The following is a 25,901-nucleotide window of genomic DNA, read 5'->3' as shown; positions in this document are numbered from 1 at the left end:
GATTCCCAAGTTCACTCAGTCCCCATTTCCCCAGGGCCCAGCTTAGGCCCTGCTCCCTCCAGTGGGACCCAGAATAGCCCAACCAGAGGTGCTGTCTCCTCCTCAGTACTGACTCTAGAAAATGGGCCTCCTGCCAGAGGCACTCATTGTTCACAGGACAGCTGAAAACAGCAGGAAGGCTGGGATCCTACCTTTTTTGTCTTTGTTTTTCTCCTCCCAAGTGCCATAGACCCATCCCTGGTGTATACTTTATGCTCAGAAAATGTTAATTGAAAGAACACAAACAACTCAAAAAAAAGGCAAATAACCCTACTGAAATATGGGCAAAGCCAGGCATAGTAGTGCACACCTGTAGTCCAGCTACTCAGGAGGCTGAGGCAGGAAGATTGCAAGTTTGAGGTCAGTCTGGGTAACTTACTAAGACCCTCAGCAACTTAGTAAAACCCTGTCTCAACATAAAAAATAAAAGAGGGCTGGGAATGTAGTTCAGTGGTAAAGTGCCTCTAGGTTCCATCCTTAGTTTTAGATATGTGTGAGTGTATATATAATATACACTATATAAGTGATATATAGGCAACAGACTTGAATAGACATGTTCATGGAACACTGTTCCAGATAGTTAAAATGTGGAAACAACCCAAATGCCTGTCAGTGGACAAATGGGTAAAGAAAATCTGGTATACCCAAGTGGAATATTATCTGCTTAAAAAGGAATGGGCTACTGTAAATGTTATAAGAATAATCCTTGAAAACATTATGCTAAGGGAAAAAGTCAGTCACAAAAGACCACAAATTACATGATTCCATGTGTATGAAATTTCTGAAAGAGGCAAATCTATAGAGACAGAAATAGATCAGTAATTTCTTATGACTGGGGATGAGAGTGAGGATGAGATTGTGATAGTCAAAGGGTATGATATTCTCTTTGGGGTAGTCATCTAAAATTGATTATGGTGATAGTTAAACATGTCTGTGAATGTACTAAAAACCATTGAATTGTACACTATAAGTGGGTAAATTGGTATGTAAATTTCATTCTGATAGAGCTGTTTAAAAAATAAATGAACATATTTAACAAACTTTTAATATTCAAGTGTTACCATACATAACTGAAAATACTCAAGCAACACCCCAAAGGTCCATGACATGCCATCATTTAAAATTTGCTGAGGATCAATTTGAATTCCACGAGTCAAGAGGCTGGCATACTTGAGGGAGTCCTTGAGTCAAGTGGGGGGATTAGAGGCCCGTGTCTTCCACTCCTGTGACCTGAAATTAAAAGAGAAGTGATAGAAACTCTAATTCCACTTTCTTTCTCTGTGAAAAGAATGGAGGGAAGACATAACATCAATAGGTATAAAAAAGTGATGCTGCTCACTAGTTTAGAATACCACAAGTCTTGGAGTTTAGAATTCCCTTTGAGTCTTATGTGTTTATTTATTGATTTATTTATTTGTACTGGGGATTGAACTCAGGGGTGCTCAACCACTGAGCCCCATCCCCAATCCTTTTTAAAAATATTTCATTTAAAGATGGTCTCCCTCGTTTTCTTAGGGTCTCACACTGTTGCTGAGGCTGTCCTCGGACTTGTGATCCTCCTGCCTCAGCCTCCACAGTCAGAGTCTTGTGCATTTAGAATCTTAGCTGTTGGAGAGGGAAGAGAGTCACCATGCATCCAAAGGCAGAAAGTCTAGATTGGTAGTGCTCATTCCAAGAAGGTGAGTGCAGGCTGGCATTGTTACCAAGCAGACTGCACTGGCAGGAGAGAGAGACCTCTCTATACAGCTGCCAGGCCTTTGAGGCCAAGGACAGCCCCACCCTAGGTCGTGGGGGGTTGGTTATGAACAACTGGGGGAGGGACCTTGCCATGGGGACCATGCAGGGCTGATAAAGGGAGGATTGACAGATGAGGCAATCTGATGGCGGTGGCGAGTGGCTCCTCCTGCAACTGTGGGCAACCACTTTGTTATTTATGGAATAATGAAGCAAGTACTCTGGGAGCTGGGGGCTTAGCTTGATGGTAGAGCACTTGCCTAGCAAGTATACAAGCCCTCGGTTCCATCCCCAGCAGGGATTAAAAAAACAAACAAACAAACAAGAAATCTTTCTTTGTATAGTTGTTGAAACTATTAGTTCCTTCCCTCCTGTTACCACCCCTCCTCTTTAAAAAAAGTGGGCTGTCTCCACTCATGACTGCAAGAAAAAGAAGCCACAGACTAGAAAATCCTGTAGTAAAGGGTCAATACATAAATGTAACCTCACCAGTAACCAGAGAAACGCAATTAAAAACCACAAAGACGGGCTGGGGTTGTGGTTCATGGTAGAGCACTTACCTCGTACCTGTGAGGCACTGGGTTTGATCCTCAGCACCACATGAAAATAAATAAAATAAAGATATTATGTCCATCTGCAACTAAAAATATATATTTAAAGAACACAGAGTATTTCATGACCATCTGGTTAGCAAAAGTAAATAAAAATTCTGATAATACTTTTTTTGTTTTGGTTTGGTTTGGTTTGGTTTGTTTCTGGGGATTGAACCCAGGGACAATTTACTTCTGAGCAAAATGCCCAGATCTTTTTAAATTTCATTTTGAGACAGGGTCTCACCAAGTTGCCGAGGATCTTACTGAGTTGCTGAGGCTGGTCTCAAACTTGCAATCCTCTTGCTTCAGCCTCCAAAGTCAGTGGAATTACAGGTATGTGCCACTGTGCTCAGTTAAAAAATATCTGATAATATGAATGATTGTTTAGGGTGTGGAGCAAAAGGAATTCTCGTAACTGCCAGTGGGAGTATACAACCTCCCACATTTTGCAAAATTAAAGATGCATATGCTGCATTACCCAACAACCCCACTCCTAGAGAGAGAACACCTAGAGAAATACTCACATGTGCACAGCAGCAGACATGAACAATGTCACTCTAGTAAGTTCAGATAAATTGGAAACAACCTAAATATCCATCAATAGGAGAGTGGGTCTATGGTGATATGGATCATTCAGTGGAGTACTGCAAAGCAGTGAAAAAAGGAATGAGCTGCTGCTATATGCACCTAATGGATTAACTTCAGTATGTATTACTGAATAGAAAAATGACAAAAGTTAGAAGGGCATGGTGGTATATGCCTATAATCCCAGCAACTCGGGAGACTGAGGCAGGAGGATCACAAGTTCAAGGTCAGCCTCAGCAACTTAGCAACAGCCTGGCTCAAAATAAAAAAAATAAAAAGGGCTGAGATGTAGCACAGCTGGTTAAGCAGCACTGGGTTCAATCTCTCATTTAAAAACAAAAAGTCTAAGAACTTTTTAAAATCCTATGAGGAAAGGTGAAACCCAGACTAAGGTCTTGGGTTGAGGGTTTAAGGAAGACAAAGTGACCCCACTCGCCCTAGTACCAGGAAAACATCCTTGGGATTGGGGCCATGGGGAACAAAGATGGAGGAGAGCCAGGAAAGAGAACATGAGCCTGTGGTTCCTGGGTAAAGAGCCCTTGCAGAGTCCTGGGAAACTGTCGAGACAGACTTTGGGAATTTGAGTGTAGGAGAGACTGGGGCTCCTCTCCCAGAGACACAGCTCATGCCTGCTGCTTTAATTCAGCACTGAGGCGATAAATGAGTTCAGGGCCCCAAGTCGGTCTGCAGAGTGACTTCTGTGTTCTGAGTGTGGAGCTAAGGGAAACCATTAGAGAAACACAAAATGCGACTGGGTGTCATTCAATAGCTAAGGGTTATGTGGTCCCACCAGACAGAAAGAGTATATGGGGGTGGGATAGCAGGGTGGGATCTGAGCAAAATCAAGCAATAAATAAAGTGAAGCAATCTGGGAATAAGGAGAAGAGACTCAGACCAGATGGGAGACTCAAGCAATAGAACGCCTTTAACCCCAGAGATTGCAACCCCAAAGACTTGGAGTTCCCGTCTTGATGGTTTTAACTAGTCTATGAGGATCACGAGGAAAACTGGATCTTGTGTCCACAGCAAAATCTGCTGTCTCACCTCCGTCCACTGAGATGGAAACTGTAACTTGCTTAGCTCAACTTAATTGTTTCCTCCATGAGTAAGTGTCTGTTGACCTTGGGAAGGGTTCAGATGAAGTAAAAACACTTTTCATTAGGTTCAGCAACAATCTATGTCTACTGGGCGTTTGGAGTATTAGTAATGTTTAAGAGGAGTCAGTATTAAAGAATCTAATATATTAGCCTCTTGATTCCAATTTAAAAAGTGCAATTGAGTAATTGTTTAGATTTGTGATTTTACTAGGTTTGTAAACAATATTGGAATGTTTATGAGAACTTGAGATGTACTATATTTTTAAGTGTAACTTATTATACTTATTAGAATTGTTTAAGTGTTTGGGAATGCTCTGATCGTTAGGCATTTAAGTGCTAATAAATAAACTCAAATATACTAAATTTATAAATCCAGAATAAAATATATAAGAGGATTTAATTAAGTAAGATGTAAAAGGCCTCTTTAAAAGTGATTGTTAAAATTTAGTAGATTTATAAATAAAATGAAAGTTGTCAGTTGATGTTAAAACCTTAAAGAAAATGAGAATTTTTTTCCCCCACTGCATGCAGCTTTTAAAAACTAACCACAAATAGTGTTTCTTCTTCAACACACAAAGTTCTTCCCAAAGAACATTAAAAAAAAAAAAAAAATCAACTCATACTGACCACAGTACCTTCCAGAAGTGGGAGAGGAGCTGCCCAGACCCTGTGTGGGAGGGAAGCAAGGACATCCAGGGACCCCAGAACTGCTGATATGAAGAACCAGATGTTCCTCATCCTAGTCTCAGTCACTGCACAAGCACAGAAGTGCCATGAGTTTTTTGTTTGTTTTTTTTTAATGGGTCTCACTATGTTGCCCATCTGGTCTTGAACTGGTGAGCTCAAGTGATCTTCCTGCCTCAGCCTCTTGAGTAACTGGGACAGAAGGCATGTGCTTCCTTCCCTGGCTGTCCAAGAGATTTTTTTCCCACCTTTTCATTATGAAATTTTTCTTACATGCAAAAACTTGAAAATACATAATATAATGGACACCCACCAAGCCAACACCTACATTCAGCAGTTGTCAATTTTTTTGTTGCACAGGTTTTATCTATCTCCAGCTAGACCAATCAATCTCCTCTCCATTTGTTTCAAAGTACTTTGCAGATATCGTGATGGTTCACCTCAAATGCTTTGGTATTTGCCAATAAATCTCCTGAAAGTAAGGATGTTCTCTTATGTAACCACAATACTATATCACACTTAACAATGTTAATGTGTTCCCAACATCATCTAAATCCCAGTTCAAATTCAAATGCAAAAGTTTAGTTTAACTTACTCTCTATATATGTATATATGATATGTGATACACTATATATAATATGTATATATATCATATATATAGTATATCATGTAATGCAGCATTTGATGTGATGCTATAGTATGTTTTGTTTTACTGTTGTGTAATATTACATTGTTTTTTTGTTTTGTTTTGTTTTGTGGTGCTGGGGATTGAACCCAGAGCCTTGTGCTTGCAAGGCAAGCACTCTACCAACTGAGCTGTATCCCCAGCCCATTACATTATATTTTATCCATGCTTACATGCCCATTCAGCTAATCATATGCATTATTGGCGATTCTAGTTTTTGCCTATCGAAATGACGTTTTTTTAAAAACTACATTCCAAGCAAGAACCAAGTACTTCATGTCTTCTTATATCATCTTAATCTACAACAACCCTTTCACTTTTATTATTATTTTCATGAAAATAATGTGTTTGCAGTAGTTAGGACAGTAGTCTTAAAGAATATCCCAAATTCTGAGTTTGTCTGTTTTTTCTTTGTAATACTGTTTTAACCTATTTCCATAGCTCTGGTTTTCTTGTTAACTAGAAGTTAGGCCAAGTGACTTGTTTGTGTTCAAGTTAAATGTTTTTGGCAAAAATTCTTCATGTGTGGTGCTAGGTACTGAATATTACTTCACATCAGGAGACACATAGTATTCGATTGTTCCTCCTTATGGTTTAGATTTAAGATGTCCCCCATAAGGTCACGTGTGAGAGGATGCAAGCAAGTTTAGAGATGGAATGACTGGGTTATGACAGCCTTATTCTAATCAGACATTAATCCTCTCATAGGGATTAACTGGGTGGTAACTGTAGTCAGGTAGGGTGTGGCGGGAGGAGGTGGGTTATTGAGGGTGTGCCTTTGGGGTACATATTTAGTCTTGTGAGGGGACACTCTCTCCTTCCTGGTACCACGTCCTGAGCTGCTGTCCTCTACCACACTCTTCTGCCATAATGTTCTTGCAATACCCTGTGCACAGAGCAATGGAACTGGCCTTCTATGGACAGACCTCAGGAACTGTGAGCCCCAAATAAGCTTTTCCTCCTCTAAAATTGTTCTTGTCAGGTTTTTTGGTCACAGTGACACAAAAATGGACTAAAACATCCTCTATGACTCAGTTAAGGTGACAACGCACTTGGTAAGTGTCTGGAACACAGCAAACATAAAATAAATGTTACCTATATTCACCCCATTTCACAGATGAGGAAACTGAGAGTCTGTACTTTTAGCTCACTTTCTTCAGGTAACCTGACTTTCAAGTGACAGAGTTGGGACTCAAACTCAGACCATCTGATTCTGTATCCAGACTTCTTTCCCTTCACTATCCAAAATTCTGCCTTCTTAGAGGTATAAAATACTTCACAAGTCCTTCATTCTCTTATTAGTTCATTCAACAAATATTTAATGAAAGCCTACTATGAGAATGTCAATCATTATGCCAGGCACTGGGGATTTCACAGGGACAGAACGGGCCCTCCGAGAGCTTACACTGTAGCACAATGAGGTGTGCAGTAAACACAAGACATAAGTAACATCATAGAAGGTATTATATGATTTGGAGAAACAAACCAGGATCAGAAGGGTGAGGTGGGTGTCACTGAAAATATAGCTTTTGTTTTGTTTTGTTTTTGTGAGTGCATTTTAGTGGTACATAATAGTTGAGTTTATTCTGACATAATTATATATGCATGGAATTTAATTTATTCCATTTCAGATCCCAGTACCCCTCTTTTCCCTCCCCTTTTATCCTATTCCCCTTCCTCTACTGGTCTAAGAAGGTAACTTTTGAGCAAAGATTTGAAGGAAGTGAATGGGTGAGTCATAGAGAAATCCAAGAGACAATTCTAAGCAAAGGAAACAGTCAATGCAAAGGCCCTGAGGCAGGCCCTGAGGCAGTGCATGTTCAGCAACTGTGAGGAGTAGCCCCTCCTGTCTCCAACCTGAGCCTATTCAACAGAGGTATCCCATCATAACTGATTCACAGATAAGGATTTGTATGGAAATATTTCTTTGCCTCTTTAAGAGTTACTGTATAGGTTCCCACTCATGTCCACAGGTGCCTGTGTGTGCCAACCTAATGAAAGGGGTCTCCCAATGCCAAATGACAGAGTATGGGATTCTCCTCCACAGTGTGCCTCTAGAGATAGATTTTGGTCAAAAAGGAAAAGAAGGAGAAAAGGAGATGTAGGCAGAATTGAAGGTTGACCGTATCTGTGTCAGAGCTTTGGGGCCGATGACATGTGTAGGAGCTGGGTCACCCCTCCCCCCTTCCTCTCTCTGCAGCTTTTAGGTCCCTTGAAGGCCCCACCCTGGGAGATGGTGTCCACTTGTCTCAACTCAGCCTGCAGCCTCTGGGTCGGTCAGCTTTTTGTCACTGTGACAAATAACTGAGAAAAACGTACTTAAAGGAGGAAAGATTTATTTTGGCTCCTGGTTTCAGGGGTCTCAGTGCCTGGTCAGCTGGTTTCATTGCATTGAAGCAGAACATCATGGCAAAAGGTCATGGTGGAGGAAAGCTGCTCAGCTCGCAGTGACTGGAAAGCAGAGATACAGTAGAGAGTGAGAGGAAGAGAGAGGAAGGAGACATGGACATGACACAGTCCCCAAGGGCATGCCCCCAAAGCCCCATACCATTCAGTTAGGTCCAACCTCCTGTTTTCCACTACCTGTCAATCATCCATTTGAATTTTGAGTGCCTCGGTGGGTTAATCCACTGAGGAGATCAGAGTGCTTATAATCCAGCCACTTCCCCAAAGCCCCACCTCTGAACACTGCAGCATTGGGGATCTCCAGTACCTGAGTCTTCAGGGGCACACTTCATATCCAAACTGTAACAGCCTCTCTTTGGAAATTCTCAGTAGACAACTTGAGGAGAGCAGCAACCAACAACCTGAGACATCCCAGAGGCTTAATCAATAAGTATCTGGAGGGGAGGCCACACCATCTGAGGCTGTGGGACATCTGAGTTGTCTGTCATCACAGGCCCACACTCCTGGTTTCCCAAACCGAGACAGGTAGACATGGCTGACACCCCAGGAAGAAGCTCAGGGACTCCCACAAGTAATGTAGGGGTCCATCCTTGAAATGATATAGCTTTTTTTTTCTTTTTAAATATTTTTAGCTGTAGAAGCTCATAATATCTTTATTTACTCTTTTATGTGGTGTTTAACATTGAACCCAGGACCTCGCATGTGCTAAGCAAGCACTCTCCTACTGAGCCATAACCCCAGCCCAGTATGGCTTCTCTTATAGCCCACACCAAGCCAATCAAACCTGGCGTGGTACCACAGTGGTCACAGAGAGCATTTATTAGATACCACTGTGCAAATGAGGACCAGCTACAAATACATCCCAGATTTGCATCAAAGCCTTGCTCTCATGGCCTGTTTAGAATTCCACATGTGGTTGAAAAGGGTCCCTGAGTGGTTAGCCTTCCCCACCATGAGCATGAAGAGCCCTAGGAGATCCCCTTAGACCTGAGCCTATGATTCAGCCTTGGGCGGCTTCCCTGCCCTTCTCCTCACCCTGCATTTTAGGATCAGGCTTCCTTTACAAGACAAGAATGCTTTGCTTTCCACTGGGCTGGTGATGTAGCTCAGTGGTAGAGCACTTGCCTAACATGCCTGGGACCCTAGGTTTGATCCCTGGCACCACCAGGAAAAACAACAACAACAACAAAAAAAACTTTCCACCATCTAAAATGGTTTTTGTTCATTATAGCTAGAAGAAACGTCTTCAAAGGGAGAGTTCAAGTAGAAGTTCAAAGTAATTTTCTTCTCTTCCCCCAAATCAAGAACTTTCCTGCCTAAGATTCCCCAAAGAGAGATCACGAGAGAGTCAAGAGAGTCAGAGGAATCACAGATGGAGCATAGGAAGTCATCCTTAGGAGGGGTTCAAGGAGGATTCCTCTAGAGGGATTTTCTGGAATGTTCAGGTTAGGCTTGCCAAGCTGCCTGCCAAAGGCACTGGGGCAGGATTCAGTTGGTGCAGGGAGGTCCAAGCTGGAAGGAGATGCAGGTTTTCCTGTCTGCCCTGTGGTACTCAGGCAGCTGTGGTGTGGGGGACTAAATTGGCCTTTCAAATTCTACCTCTTCATTTGGTGTCCCAGCCCCATGTCTGGATGATCAGAGATGCACCATTTTTAAAGGGTTTCATCAAAGCCTTGCTTGGCCATAAAATGAGCCATTACATGAGGCCACACTCCTTTTGCTTTAAAGACTGGCACAGACAAATAACAGATAAGAGAGTCTTTATGTAGTTCAAATGGAAGACAGTCCATAAAGAACTCTGAGGAGACTGGTGAGCAGAGCGGAAGAACAAACATGAGTTTGATAGCCTGTGTCCACCTGAAACTGAAACACAGAATACCGAGGATAATAATAGCCAGCCCTGACCGAGTTCTGGCTTTTAGATATTAACTCATCAATCTTCACAACAACACTGTGAGGCAATTACTATTATTAAACTCAGCTACAGACAAGAAACCCAGGCAGAGACCTTGACTCTGGCAGCCCAAGGTCACAGAGTTAGATGGGGTAGAGCCAGGACTGTAACGCCCAGAATCTGGTTTCAGAGCCTACACTCTTAGCTACTCCCCTATCTGGTTTGCCCTCCCCCTGGTTCAGGTCCCACTTTCACGTTTCCAGTTCATGTGCTGCATGTGGAGGTAAAACAGGACCCAGGCTGCCAATCCCACATCCTGGCAATGAAGGGAAAAAGCAAGAGGAAACACAATATTCTCCATTTTCCTGTACAGTACCACCTCAGGCAAGATCGCCCAAACAAGACCTACCTCTGATTCAACAGTACACACCATGAAAAGAGATTCACATCATTAGTCAATAGGGAAATGCAAATCAAAACCACAGTGAGGTACTTTTTCATACCCACTAGATGGCTATAATCAAGAAACCAGAAAATACCAAGTGTTATCAGGATGTGGAGAAATCAGAACTCTCCCACGTTGCTGGTGGAATGTAAAAAGATATACCTACCTTGGAAAACAGTCTGACAGCATCTCAGAAAGTTAAATATAGAGTCATCATAGAACCCCCAAATTCCACTCCTAGATATACTCTAAAGAATTTGAAAACAAACAAACAAATAAAAGCTTTCACAGTAGCCCTCCCTTATCTGTGGTGTCACTTTCTGTTCATCTAGGTACCCAAGGTCAACCTAGGCTGAAAATATTAAATGGAAAATTCCAGAAGTAAGCAATTGAAGTTTTAAATTATATATTTAGAATGTTTTAAATTGTCATCCTGCTTCATCCTGCTCAGGACATAAATCACCCCTTCATCCAGTATATCCATGCTGTATACCCCATGCAGCCTTTAGTCACTTACTAAGAATCTCAGTTATCTGATCAGCTGTCAAGGCATTACAGGATTTGTGTTCAAGTTATCCTTATGGAGTAGCCTAACACTGACTCATGATACCTATGTCACCTCACATCACCTCACCTCACCTCACCTCACCTCACCCCATAGGCATTGTGTCATCTCACATTATCACAAGAAGGGTGAGGACAGCCCAATAAGACCTTTTGGGAAAGAAAGAGAGACAGACCACATTCACATAACTTTTTAATCTCTTATTGTGCTTATTTTATAAATTAAGCTTTATCATAGATATGTGAGTATAGGAAAAAGCATAGTATATGTAGGGCTTAGTACTATCCTGAGTTTCAGGTATCCAGGGAGCCTTGGAATGTATTCCCTGCAGATAAGAGGGGACTACTATACACGGATGTTCATAGCAGCACTGCCTGAGGTGGAAGCCACTCAAATGCCCTTCCACAAAGGAAAGGATTGACCATATGTACTATATACATACAACCAACATTATTTAGTCACAAAAAGAAATGAAGTACTCACACATGCTACCTTGTAATGAGCCTCAAAAATATGTCAAGTGAAAGAAGTCTATCACAAATGATCACACACTTATGATTCCATTTGTATGAAATGCAGAACAGGAAAATTCCTCAAGACAGAAAATAGATTAGTGCTTTCCAGGGATACAGGTAGGGGAGCCTGGAAAATGACTCCCTAATGAGTATAGGGTTTCCTTTTGGGGTGATGAAAAGATAGAGATGGAGATTACATAATATTGTGAATGTACTAAATGATACTGAAATATTCTTTAAAATGGTGGATTTTATGATATGTGAATTTTAAAAATTCCATTTATCTGTCTGAATCTAATTCTACAAATATTTACTGAGTACCTACTATGCGCTGGTTGCTTTTCTAGACTCTGGGTCACATCAGTGATGGAGACAGAGCAGATGCCTGTGATCTCTGAGCTTCCGCCCCAGAAGGGAGAGGTGTGAATACCAAGCCTACATACGTGAGGGTGATCTAGAAAGCAAAGCAAGGGGCAGGGAGTGGCAGGGTGAGCAGGAGGGAAGCTGGTTTAGAAGAGAAAACCAGGGGCCCCTCTGAGGAGGTGATTTGAGCAGAGAACTGATCGAAGTCAGAGAGAATGATTTGGAAAGATCTAGGGCAAGAACAGCTGGGCTGAAGAACCAGAAAATGTGCAGGGCAGGAGACCAGAACAAGCCCAAGTCTAAAGAGCGATAGAGTCCTGTGAGGTTGGGATAGGGGATGGGGGGTAGGGAGTGGCCCTGGGAGGTCAGAGCCACACAGGAAAGTCAGAGCACATGGGGACTGACAGGCCACCATGGAAAGCAAGGAGTTACTGGGTCTGACGAGCTGTATACTGGCTCAGTTCTCACTCACAAGGCACATACTCTCATTATCCTTGTCTTACTGGACTCAGAATCTGAAGCTCAGAGTGGTTTGGGAGCAAATTCAAGATTCTATGGGTATTAAGTTTGGAGGTGGAACATGACCCAGGTTCTGTGACCTCACAGCCTACAATATTCAACAAACAACAAACCACTGCTACAAATCTCTTCCCAAAGCCGACTCAGCCTGGGGCTGGGTCAGCGCAAGCTCCCAGCAGAAGACACCCACACTGTCTGCACCCTGCATTTTAAGCAAAACCTCAAGAAACCAGGAGGTGCCCAGAGGAAGAGGAGGATAGTGATGCTAGTCCTGGGCACATGGGATCTCAGTTTCATCCTAGAACAACTTGTGTGTTGGAGACTGAAAGTCCCATTCTACTCAGGAGGAAAACAGAGGCATAGACAGCTCTTAGAGTGGCCAGAGATCCTAAGGGGGTCAGGTGGTAGAGCTGGGATTTGGACTCAGACAATCTGAGGCCAGAGTGGAGATGCTTACTCACAGGCCCACATGGTCTCCCAGCCACCTTGCCTCCCTTCTTCCCGTGTCAGGCTAAATCTGCAAAGATTTCTCTCCACCTGCTATCTGTCCATCGCCTGTGGCTAAATCCTGCCTGCTTGCCTTGGACCTATTCCTTCCCTCTTCTCCACACCCAGTGCCCCACCAACTTTTTTCATTCTCTCAGTCACAAACTGGGAATGCAAAGGGATCAGGTGGGGCCACACCCTCAAGGAGCTCACTGCCCAGTGGCAGACACAGGTGAGCAGACAACTGATAGGCAGTGAATAAGTCCTCGAGAAAGGAAGGCACCAAATCGCTTCTAGAAGTGGCAATGGGAGTGGGTAGACATCTAGATAACTCGAGGATGCCATGAAAGGCTTCCTGGAGGAGGTGATGCACAACATGAGACCCACAAGACAGAAGGAACAAGACATCTTACTGTTGCCGCCTGCAGCAACAATCTCGCAGTAATTTATCAGAGGTGGACTGGAACTGAACTACTTCTATTATCTTTATCTGGGCTACTTCCTTCTTGTTTGCTTGTTCACTAGTTTATAGAGGAAAAGAGGCTTTGCTTACTTTTAGTTTTGGAGGAAGAGAGGCTTTGAGAGGAAGAAAGACTTTGCTTAATTTCAGAGGAAGAGAGACTTTGCTTAGAGGAAGAAAGACTTTGCTTAATTTTAGAGGTGCTACTTCTTAGAGTTCTGCTGCTTCTTCTTAGAAGTGCGTCCTGCATCCTGCATCCTAAAGGTGCGTGCTAGAGGTGCGTGCTATCAGAGGTGCTTTCTATCAGAGGTGCTTCTTAGTGGTGCGTCCTGTGACCTGCAACCTGCGTTCTGCGATCTGCGATCTTACAACCTGCGACCTAGAGGTGTGGCTTTAGTCCTCCGTCCTGCGATCTGCAATCTGTGACCTGCGTTCTGCCATCTCTTCCCAGGCAAAGAGAATGTCTTATATACCCTAAGGCAGCCAATCAGCTTAGGATTAAGTAGCACGGTTGGAGCATGTGCCATGGTACCAATTAAGAATGAGGAACATCTGTTGACCACTAGGGCAAAGGAGACATTAACTAATCAGGCAAAAGTAGATCACGCCGTGTTAACACTAACTATGCACCACCTCTTGGCTCAACGCCAGTCGCCATCCTAGGGCTACCCAAACGTGTCTCTGCATCTTACCCCTATGGACCATAGACACTAAGAGCTAACTCATAGCTCTCTGCAGTTTGGCCCCAATAGCAGTTGCACATCCTCAGATCTGATGCCCCAAGAATCCTCTACCCTGCAGATTTAGTTCAAGAAGTCATTGGGAAAACATCAAACATGCTTCTGCCATGATGTTTGGCCTTGGTATAGGCCCAAAGCAATATGGCCCTGAGACTATTGGACCAAAGTCTTTGACTCTGTGAGCCAAAAGAAACTTTCCCTCCCCTTAAATCAATCATGTCAGGTATCTTATCACAGAGACAGAAATCTGACTAACACATCCTCTGATCTCACCATACTTTTTCTTTTATAGTTCATTGACAGTCGACTCTCCCTTCTAGGTATGATTATCTTTCCATGTATTTTCAGATTTTCCATGTTTTATCTCCCTTATTAGGTGATCATGCCTGAGGGGAAGGGCCAGTATCATTCATTTCCCTGTCCCACTCCTTTGGCAAGCAAGCATGGTGCCTTGTGCAATGGAATCATTCCTACAACTCATGTTTGTTGAGGGCCTACTATGTGCCAGGCACAGTCATGGACATTGGAGACTCTGTACTGAACCGAGCACATGGGTCTCCTAACTCACAGGATATACATTCTAGAATACAAACACCAAACACTGTACATGTAAATTTTAAAAAGAACATGACATGAAATGCCCATTTGGTTCATATGATTTCCAACTAGGTTTGTTCAGCAATGTAAGAGAAAAAATAACAATGTAAATAATGGTAATTCCATTTGCCATTTTACTCAGTGAATCCATGTCCAGAGAGAGCCTAAGACAGGAAAAGTGAATCTGCTATTCCCTCCTGAGCATCTCACTATGCTGAATGGGATTCTGATGTTAATATATTTTCTCATAAAGAATCATCCTTAAATAAGAGCCAACTGCTTCATCTGGTGTCAGACCAAAGGAAACAGTGATGTGTTCCAACTTGGAGGAATAATGGTTCTGTCAAGTTTGCTGAGTGATATTAAGTTGTTTCTCAACATGGCATCTACCTGGGGAAATTGCAAGGGTTATTGATTACATGTGATTACCACGGACTGTGTGGACTTTAGAATCTAATCCTTGATGGAGAGGGATTCCCCTGTATTATGCTTACCCACTAACTCAACCTGTGATATTCAGTCACTCAATGCCATTTGTATGATGTCCCTATTATGTGTCTGTAACTATTCTATGCACCAAAACTAGAAAGGTGAATCCAAAGAGGTACCACAATCAAAAATTGAGCATTATTTCTTGTATTTGTAAGATGTCGTGCATCTCTAAAATGTTTTATAATGCTGTTCTTGTTTTATCTGTCCAATGTATCTCCAGATTTTAGCTTGGACTGCTATAACATAATGCCATAGATTGGATGGCTAAAATAACAGACATTTATTTCTCAGTTCTGAAGACTGAGAAGGTGAGGATCAAGGTACTGGAAAATTAGGTTCTCGGAGAATCCTCTCCCTAGCTTGTAGACTACTTCTCACTGTGTCCTCATAAGACCTTTCCTTGATGCTTGTCAAGAAATCTTTCTTCCTCTTATAAGAGCACTAATCCCATCATGAGGGTCCCATTTTATGATCCCATCTAACCTAATTACCACCTCCCAAAGCCATCACACTGGGGTTAGGACTTCAACCTATGAATCAGGGACAGGGACAAAAGCATTTGGCTCATGATAACTCTCTTGAACTCATCCTCTTAGGAAATGCTCTTTCCCACACTACAACTCTGCATTCAGTGAGAACTACCATCATTTCTCCATATGCTGCTTTCCTGGTCATATTTAATTGACTGAAGAAGAGCAACCAGCTTCAACTTGAGTCACTTATGTTATCTCATCCCCTATACATGTTGACTACTTGATGGAAGAGTATTTGGTCCCAACCCAGTTAATCAAAGTTCTCTCTAGTATTTGTCCAAATGTGTATTACAAAATATCAGAGGCTGAGTCCTTTATAACATAAAGAGATTTATTTAACTCATCATTTTGGTGATTGAAAGGTCCAAACAGGGGCTAGGGCCCCTGACTGTATCATGACATAGCAGAAAAATGGAAAGGGAACTGACTGTGTGCAAAAGGGTGAAAAAACCTGAAGTGGCCTCACTTCATAACAACCGACTCTCATGAGAATAAACTCAGACCTGTGAGAACTATTTGAATCCCTCTGAGGACAGTACCTCATGACCTAAGTACCTTGCACTGGTCCCACCTCTTAGAGGTTCCACCATCTCAACACTGCCACCCTAGGGTACAAGCTTCAGCTCCTGAAACTCGGCAGGACACTCAAACCATATCCAGACCATAGTGAAGTGGAACTGAAAGGAGAGAATGGTGTAACTCCAGATCTGAGGCATGCGCACAGCAGCTGACCAGGTTTCAGGAAGGAATATGGCACCTGTGCACAGATGGGAACAGAAATGGGAAAGATGATGGAGACCCAGGCTCCCTGCCCCCCAGCAACAACTATTCCTGCCACCCTGAGGACCACCAGCCTTCTCCCCAGCAACATGAGTTGCCTACAAATTCTTTCTTCCTAAGTTGGGTCAAGGTGACTTTCTGTACTTGCAACCAAAGTGCCTGAGATACTCTTTTTTGACATTTTTTCCTCAACTGGAGAAAAGAGCTCAGAGAGGTCAATTGAGCTCTCCGATATCCCACTGCTACAGAGTGAGCAGCAAGAATTAAAACATGGCTTCAGACCTTGATTCATGTCCTGGATCTTTAAAAGAGGTTTCCCTGATTCTGACCCGGGCCCCACTCAGGAGCGTCCTGCACTCTCGCGGTGCCTTTTTCACAGCCCAAAGCTGCACATGTCATGTCCGTGTTCTAATCCTCTGGTGACTCACTACCCCATCAGAGTGCAAGCAGACACTCCTCTCAGGGCACACGGGCCCTTCTGGATCTGGCTCCTGCGTACCTTGCCTGCCCACACCCTCCTCCCTCTGGCCCCTGTGTATTCCCTGAATAGCTCTGTGCCTGAGTCACCCACTGCTCCCTTGTTTGCCCACCTTGGAGGCCTGCCACATTCCTCCAGTTCCCTACTGACCAGGAAGGTTCCCTTGCCACCTCCCACCCCAGGCAGAGCCACAACCCCTCCCTATGGATGCCTTCTTCCCATAGGCCTCCAGTCAAGCGCCTGCCTCGCTCTTCTCTAGTTCCCAGCATCTGCCTTCCAGAATGGAGTTTCACTGGGACAGCTTCTGTAAGTTCATCTATCCCTTGACTATGTCCTGTCACATAGTAGGTACTCAAGCAAGTAGGAGACAAGCAAGTGTATGTGGAGTATGAAGGTCAGTGTGGGTATCCAGAGTTCTATTTCTTTAATAACCAGCATCCGTTTGTGAGTTGACTGATGAGATGCTTCGAAGCCAGCGGTAGCTGAACGGGCAAATCTGAAATACTCTTCAGAGATTCATCTGCACTCTATGTGCCCAATTAATGCTGAGCCATTAGTCCTTTCCAAAGCTGCCAGGATCTATTAAGCAATTTAACTTATCCTCCCGCACTTCAGGATAGCTCCCAAGGGCATTTTTCAGGCCTGGGCAGCTAAAGCATAAATGACTTAAGTGGTGAGCTTTCTATCACCCCCCCTGGGAACCCATCCCACCTAAGCAGAGTTTTAATGGGTCTAAAGCACCGTGAAGCTGAGAAGCACCTAAAGCTCTGACCAGAATTATTCTCAACCCTTAAAGAAATGCCCATCTGGGGCCCCTGCTCAGGGCTGACCTTCTAAGTAACTGGAATAGGAAACCACCCTCTGTGGGGTGATTAGAATGGTCCCAGGAAAGTCCCCAGGCTTAAAGGATGCCCCTCAGCAATTCACTATAGTGCCCAAAATCCCCTCCATTAATCACTTAATAAATATTTATTGAGTACCTATTAGGTGCCAGGCACTTGGGAACTCTGACATTACAGTTTTGTTATTTTGAACTAACTCAGGCTTTATGCTGAGCTCAAAGGCAAATATTTCTCTGAAGGTAAGGCACTATGCATTACCAGTCATAACCACCTCCTTCCCAAGGAGACTGCTAAGAAGAGGAGAGCTGTGGGGGAGGAGTCTTAGGACAGAGAGCAATGCAAGTTGTGCTGGTGAAGAGAAGGAGCGAAACCTGTGAGATGCGAGCTAATTCTTCATGTCGCGATGGCCACCTCGGATCAGGTTACCACTTTCATTCCCACCCTGCTACCCTATGGAGTTGCTAGACCAGAGAAGCAAGCAGAGTGAGCATGCTGCATACACCTCGCTTCTGGGATTAGCCTTGTGTTCCCCAGCTGGGTCCCACTCTTAATTCTATCAAGAAATGCCCTGGATTGCATGCAGAGGGTGGAAGCAGATCTAAGCTTCCAGTTCAGGCACATACTTTAGCCTCTGTGAGCAGAGCTCACTTAGCAAGGGCCAACTCTAACACCCTGCAACCACAGTGAAAAAACAGCCACAGCCCCATTTCTCAAGTACCTACTAGGTGCCAGGTGTTCTGTGTGATCAGTTTTTCATGATGATGTCTAGGGCATGCATTTGTAGGAAACCAAGGCTTGAGGTACTATTGGCTCAAGGTCACCCAACTAGTCAACAGATGAGGTAGGGTTAAATGAAGTCCCTACACGTGCAACTCCAGAACCCATGTTCTTTACTGTACATAAATCATGAACTAGGTTCATTTTCAGTTCCAACCTTTGTCTGTACCTTGAAGGAATATCACAAGGGAATCCCATCTGCTATAGTTTGAATATTTGTGTCCCCCCAAAAAAATTTAGGTTGAAATTTAATCCCCAGTGACACCATATTAGAAGGTGGAATCTTTGGAAGAAAGGGGATTAATGCCCTTTAAAGAGGTTTCAGCAGCATTTATCTCTTTTTGCCTTTCCTCCATCCCCCTTCCACCGTAAGAGGACACAAAGAACAAGGTACCATCTTGGAAGCAGAGGGCAGCTGTGACCAGATACCAGACCTGCCAGCACCTTGACCTTGACTTCTCAGCCTCCAGAACTGTGAGAAATAAATTTCTTTTGTTTATAAATTACCCTGTCTGTGGTATTTTGTTATAGCAGCACAAATAGACTAAGATGCCATCAGAACTTGGGAAATGAGAGTATAGGTTTACTCTCTGGGAGTTCATTTATAAAATAGAATTTTAAAAATATTTACTGTAAAGAAATGGAATGACTCAACAGTAACCTGACCAAAGGTATGGAGAGAGGAAGAGGATTAGGTGGTCAGGACTCCCACAAGAGGTGAAATCAGGGGCACGGTTGTCCTGTCCTGTCCTGTCCTCTTAATACAAAATGAAAGTCAAGTGCAATCAGTAGAGTGGTGTTCCCACTGTCAGAGGCAGATGTATTGGGCATTTTCATAGCCTGATCATATCAGCCATCACTCTCATCTGGATTCTTCTCTTCTCTCTGGGTGTTGGTCCCTATGACATGCTGCTTAGTGGCCACAGACATTTGAGCTTTGGTGGTCATAGCTCTTTGTCAATTAACAAACTGGAATTGTGAGTATTCATCCTCTCTCATGAACTCAGGACCTCATTTTTCCAGATATACCGGTAACCAGCTATACCAGATGCTTGGCCTCAGTGTCTGCCCCAGGCTGACCCTCAAGCTCCTCGCAGGCCTTCTTTAGGCCCTTCTTCCTTGCTGCTTAGGAATCCAGGACCTTTGAGCTGGCTTTTTGTCAGTCTTCCTTCCTCATGGAAACAGGAATGACCTGTTGCCGATGGGTCAGAATCCAGCATTGAATCTTTCGGGCTTCTTCCCCATTTTCTTTGGACTCTGACTTCAAAGATTTCATGCTCCTCGACTGGACAAACCAATTGCATGATTCATTTCCCAGGAATAAAAAATCAAAATGGCCAGATAGGGATGTAGTCCAATGGTAAAATGTGTGCTCAGCACACAAGAAGCCTTGGTTTCAATCCCCAGTGCCAAAAATATGTATAAAACTAAAATAAAATTGGGAGGCATCAAAAATCATTATAACAGTGTCATATGAAATATTTTATGTAAATAAATTATTGAAGGTGTCATTATATATTATGGATGTAGATACATATTATATATTTATCATATTCTAGAACTTTCCAACATATAAAAAGTAGAGAGGAGAATATAAGGAATTTCCACAGCTTCATCACCTCATTTTGACAGTGATCATCATTTATCCATCTGGTTTCTTCCATCTACCACACTGTTCCTCCAAGCATTTTAAAGCAAATCCCAGAGGACATATGAATTCACTCACAAATACTCGTTTAGACTCCTACAACAGTTAAAAGCTTGGCCATAATACCATTATCACCTATAACAAAATGAACAGTAAACCCTTAATATAATTGAATACCCAGTCCCTATGTTCAAATTTTCCAGATAGTTTCAAAAGTCTCTTTTTGCCACTGGTTGTTTGGGAAGCAAACAAGTTACAGACACTGCACCTGGTTGTTACATCTATTTTCATCAAAAGCCACCCCTCTATTTATTCTAAAACTATTTATTTGTCATAAAAAGTCAGTCATTTTCTGGTAGAATTCCCCCACATTCTGGACTTGTTTCCTTTTGGCGCTGTTTAACTAGTTTCGCTAGGGCCAGAATTTTCTGTAAACTATGGAGTTGATTTAGAGTAGTGAAGGTGTCCAATGGAAATAGAATTCCAGGCACATATTTAATTTAAACTTTCTACCAGAACATTTAAAAAGTTAAAAGAAATAGATGAAATCATTTTAAAATGTTTTATTTAATGTAAAATAGTCAAAATACTAACATTTCAGAATGTAACTAATATAAAATATGAGGTATTTTATATTCTTTTTCAATAGTCTTCAAAATCAGATGTACATTGTACCCTTAAAGCACAGCTCAATTCAGAATGGACACATTTCAAGTGCTCAAGAGTCATAGCCATACTGGATTATGCCGATTTAGAGGCTTAATTAGATTACAATAAACAATTTTTATATACAAAGAATACTTCATAGAGGTTGCTGTTATTGAGGGTTCTGTTTTGCCTTTTTAATGAAACAAGGTCTCTCTATGTTGCCCAGGCTGGTCCTGAACTCCTGGACTCAAGAGATCCTCCTGCCTCAGCCTCCTGAGTGCCTTGGGAGTATGGGCAACCTGGTTGAGGTTGCTGTTTATTTCCTGTTTTAAAGTATCCTCTCACCAAATAGTTTCAACATCTATCGATAAGCATTTCCAAATCCATTATTTTATTAGGGATTTCAAAATCATAGTTTTCTAATTCTACTATTCCTTCTGCATTTATTGGGAGGAATTCTTTCCTAAAGATGAATTCTCTGTAAGCTCTTTGCTTACCTAGAAATATATTTTACAGAGAAATGGTGAAATACAGGCTTATTCTTCTCTGTCAATTCTCAGAGAAATGAGAATTTCAAACAACCTCTGATAGTGACCAAAGAAGAGGTCTTCTCTTATCATTATGAACTCATGAATTTCTATATTGCTACCTTTCTGTACATTGCAAACATTATTCCTTTTTGATGTTAAAAATTCCATATTTTTGACCAATAGGTCTCTCCAGTAGACTCCTAGGCCAGTATTGCTATCTTCTCTGCTTTCTGGAACAGTCAGGAGTCTCAAGCTCATTTTGGACATTCCCTGCCCCAGCAGGAATCAGCTACTTCTCCTCTCAGTGTTCTAGGTCTCTTTCAATGAGATCACAACTCAGAGGAATGAAAGAAAAGAAATTAGAGGTACCAAGATGAGTCCACAGGAAAGGACTCAAAGGGTGGAGAAGGGGGAAAGACAGGAAGAAGGATAGGAAGAGAGAAGGGTGATTTCAGAGGTTCTCCACGGCCCTGCTCATCCCTATCTCTAAATCTCTGCTCTCCTGAACCTCCGATTTAGGATGAGAACTTCTGCTGCCCTTAAGGGCAGGTGAAAGTTCAGTCAGCTGGGAGCCCCACCTCACCTCCCTCTGCGAAGAGCCCAGAGCGTTTGTCCAAAGCTTCACACTTCCCACCCAGCCCTTCCTGAGCCAACTCCCTGATGTCTCCGGGAGAACACAGTCGGCATCACCCCAATGACATCAGGGAAACTCCTATTTCCAGCAGTTTCTCCTTCAGCTGCAAAAATGTGCCGCGGTAGACTGGGCGTGGGCTTTTGAAGGCTCCGCAGGAAGCAGAGTTGTTTTCTCAGCACCACATCTGAGCGCATCTTCTGTAGTGGGGGGCCCGACCCTGTGAGAGCTGCAGGAACTCAGCTGCTGTGAGAACTTCCCATCCCCCCACCCTGTCCTCCACGGCCGTGCCTGATTGATCAGCTAGGCAGGGAGGACCCCACACCATGTGGGGGCGGTTGAGAAAGATGGGGTCCAGCACAGAGGAAGGTATGGGGTATGCCTGACAAGTTGTCCTAAGTGTCCTTTATCGCTCCCCATTCTCCACCTAAAAGGACAATACATTTCACTTCACCTAGATTTAGGTCAGCTTAGGAGAACCCCCAGATGCCCACCATACTCCACAAGTACAATCATGAATCTATTCTCATTGGCCTCCCTGGCTGCCAAAAAAACCTTTCTTAGCTCATTACCATTGCTACCGCAGCCAGACAGCACTTTCTAGCCATTTTCTATCATTGTTAAGACCCATGCTCTGGCCAGGTCTCTAAGGCCAGGCTTTATCCTTCCAGCCCCAGAGGCTGTGAGCAGAGCCACCTGACTCAAGGAACTTCTTACCTGTCTGTAATGTAGATGGGGAGAGCACCCTTCCCATCACGGTCTCCACGATTGCCGCCTCCTGTGGGTGCACAAGGCACAAGGTGCTGCAACTCCCTCCCCCACACCCCTTTGAGCCCACTGCAGCATGTCCACCTCTCTGCTGTCCCCTGACTCCTCAGCCATACTCCCGCCCCAGTGCCTTTGCATTTATCTGGTTCAGGGCTGGTATGCAGGAGAAGCAGGATTCAAACCCAGGCATCAGGTCTAGAATCCATACCCTTCACTATGACATTAGATCGCCTTTTCCCATCTTATGAGTCTTTCACTTTGAGCATTGCTTTTACCTTTTTCAAAAGAGATGCCCAATGTTTCAGCTCATTTTCTAACCCCTACATCACTCATTGGACAGGAACCCAGAACATCAACGGAGGTACCTCCTGCTATTCTCCAATAATTAGAGGAAGGTCTTGAAAGCAGTTGCCTCCCAAGAAACTCAGAGTGCATTCACAGTTGTGTTCTATTTCCTTATCTTAAACCTTAAGGAGCTTAACCTTCCTATAACTGGAAACCTCTTTCAAAGGCTGTGGATTTTTCTCATCAAAGTTTCAGAAGGCCCTGCAGGAGGGGTGGGCCTAACCTGTTTTTAGCCAGGGTCTGTCTGCACTTGGGTGATTATCACATCTACACTTGCACTGAGGCCCTGCTGACTGCCTTGGGGTATGGATACCTTCCCTCCACCAGGCACTTTGTATCTATTATCTCAGCTCATCATTGATCCAGTTTATAAGTGGCTGTCAATATCACTTCTTTACAAATGAGGAACCTAGCTAATGACATTAAGGCATGTACCTAGACCTTATTCCAAAGTCCATGCATTTTTCATTGAGCTGCTCTGCCTTCCAAAAAGTAGGTAATTTTCCCAACCCTCCCAACTCCCAATTTTGGGATCTATGGTCCATTAAATGCATTAAAATGCAAAGACAAGTCAGGTGCCATGGCATACAACTGTAATCCCAGTAACTAGGGAAGCTGAGGCAAGAGGATCTCAAGTTTAAACATAGCCTCAGCAATTTTGCCCAGACCTAAGCAAGTTAGCAAGACCCTGTCTCAAAATAAACAATAAAAAGGGCTGGAGATGTGGCTCCATGGTCAAGTGTCCCCAGGTTCAATCCCTAGTATCTAAAACAACAACAACAACAAAAAATTGCAAAGACAAATGGTAGTATCTCAATGTCATACTAGTAATCAACCCATGCTAGACTCAGACAACTCCCCCATAGAAGACTTGAGTCTGGGATCCAATATGGTCTGGTTTTTATCAGAGTGTGCCACTGTGCTAGATTCCAGAGTATTTTAGGTGATGGGCAACATTTTAATTTTTAATATGTGTTGAAATACAACCTGCACACTAAATCCATTATATTAATAAGGATGAAGCTATGTCAACTAAAAAAGTCATTAAAATGATAAGGAGGACTGGAATTGTGACTCAGTTGTAGAGCACTTGCCTGGCCTGTGTGAAGCACTGGGTTCAATTCTCAGCACCTCATACAAATAAATAAAGGTTCATCAATGGCTAATAAAAATATTTTTTTTAAATGATAAGGAACTAATTGTGTAAGTGGTTCACAGATTACATGGCAAAAATTGAGACTGTCAGCATAGTGAAGTGGCAGTGTCCTAGCCAACAAGTTTTATCTGAGGCACGATTATTGCTAATTGAAAACTTTTCCCAGCACCAAACCATGACAACTTGCAATATAGTCAGCATTGGCAATTTTTGATAGTCTCTATGGAGATTGATTCTTTTAAAAATTCTACAGAGACTGATTCTTAAAATTTTTATTTATTTCTTTTTTAAATCAAGGTTGTCAATGGTAAGCATGTGAAATGTGAAACAAGGAACTGACCGTCCTCTCGTCCTTTTCATATCCAGGCAGTGCACCGACTTTCTAGAGAGGGAAAGAAAGTGGTCGTAAAACTGCATTGGGTTCCCTTGCTAGATTGGCCATTGCTTGCTTTTATCATGAACTAAAAATAGGACCATGACTTCCATGTCTCTGGCACATTAAAAAAATCAAGAATGTGAAATACAGAACATCTTTTCCCCTTTGTATAGACACCTGATGAGCTTTACCAAAAGCCTACCTTAGGGCTGCAAGAGCTTATGGGAAACAGTGATCTGCCCCAAGAGTAAACAGTAAATGGAATGACGATTTTCTAGGAAGTGCTGTCTGGCTGCGGCAGCGGCAATGAGCTAAGAAAGGTTTTTTGGCAGCCAGGGAGGCCATTGAGAACTATGGGCTGTGATGAAGAAAGCATTCATCCGGTTATCTCCGTGGGAGTGCCTTCCGTGAGGCATCAGGGAGTCCGCCTGCTCTGGGGATTTCCTTTGGCATTACAGAAAATGATGCAGGGAAGCCTCCGTTCTCCGGAATGGGAGGCCAGAGGCCACCTGTGTGAAGACTGTGGGTCAGGATTTTCACTCGTCGTCATTTTCCCTGTTGTTGGCTCAGAAACCGGGTGAAATGATTCACTTGCTGCCCTGGCACAGTTGGGAGGGCAGCACAGAACTAGGTTTCTAAAGCTGAGTCCCGGAGAAATAGACTCCCTTCCTAAGTAAAGACTGTGGAGAGAAAGTGCAGCGGGCCATGGGAATCCCTAAAAAACAGTTGCTCCATGTACATGTCAGCAAGATGCTTTGTGCAAGTGCTGGTTGTGGTGATATTCACAATGGCAGATACCCGGAGGCAGCTCTCTGGTTCATGAGAGAAACTGGCTTAGGACATGGTGGTATGTCTGGTATGTGGGATGATGAAATACAACGCAGCTATTTTGAAAAGATTACAGCTCATCTGATGTGTGAATTGACAGTGATGTGCCCAACGTATTTACATGGAAAAGATAAGCCAAAAAAAAAAAAAATCGGTAGAGCGAGTTCCTATTATTGTGCACAATATGGACATATGTATGTCAACATATGGAGAAAGACCTGGCCAAGAACTTGCTTCAGGAGGGGGAGCAGGACCACTTGATGAACTTGGGTGGAATGAGGAGATGGCACTTTCTCTCCTTTCGCAATGTACTCTTCTATAAGAGGAAGGGAGACCCTGGCCTGAATAGGAGACTATGAGTGGGTATCTGGGCAAGCTCTCTGCACCCTATTGGGGAAACTCACTTTTTTGGCCCTTTCTCTGGGACTGGGGAGAATTCAGCCTTGAACTCCAGCAATGGGTCTCACCCATTGTTTGTGGAAGGGGTCCCAAGGGCCAGGCAACCCAGGGCGAAGCTGAAGCCAGTAGGGCCTATCCCATCCCTGTCCCTCTCCAGGACCAGGACGGCTTCATCTTCTTTCTTCCCTGGTGTTTGGGGTCTCCACCCTGCACTTGATCTCCCAAGGGCCCACTATCCTCCAGGGGCTTTCCCTCCCTCTATC

The 25,901-nt window shown here is 43.3% G+C and overlaps 1 non-coding gene across 1 annotated transcript; it reads left to right on the top strand.

Moving 5' to 3' along the window:
• The first annotated feature begins 24,123 nt into the window (after nucleotides 1–24,123).
• Nucleotides 24,124–24,264, top strand: LOC124968915 (U4 spliceosomal RNA). The gene has a single exon (XR_007105883.1). It is a non-coding gene; the product is annotated as a U4 spliceosomal RNA (small nuclear RNA).
• The last annotated feature ends 1,637 nt before the right edge of the window (nucleotides 24,265–25,901 follow it).

Source organism: Sciurus carolinensis, chromosome 1, assembly GCF_902686445.1.
Source record: "Sciurus carolinensis chromosome 1, mSciCar1.2, whole genome shotgun sequence".
NCBI classification, from domain to species: Eukaryota; Metazoa; Chordata; class Mammalia; order Rodentia; family Sciuridae; genus Sciurus; species Sciurus carolinensis.
The sequence above is the reverse complement of the archived record's forward strand: the minus strand, read 5'-3'. Positions and strand labels throughout refer to the sequence as shown.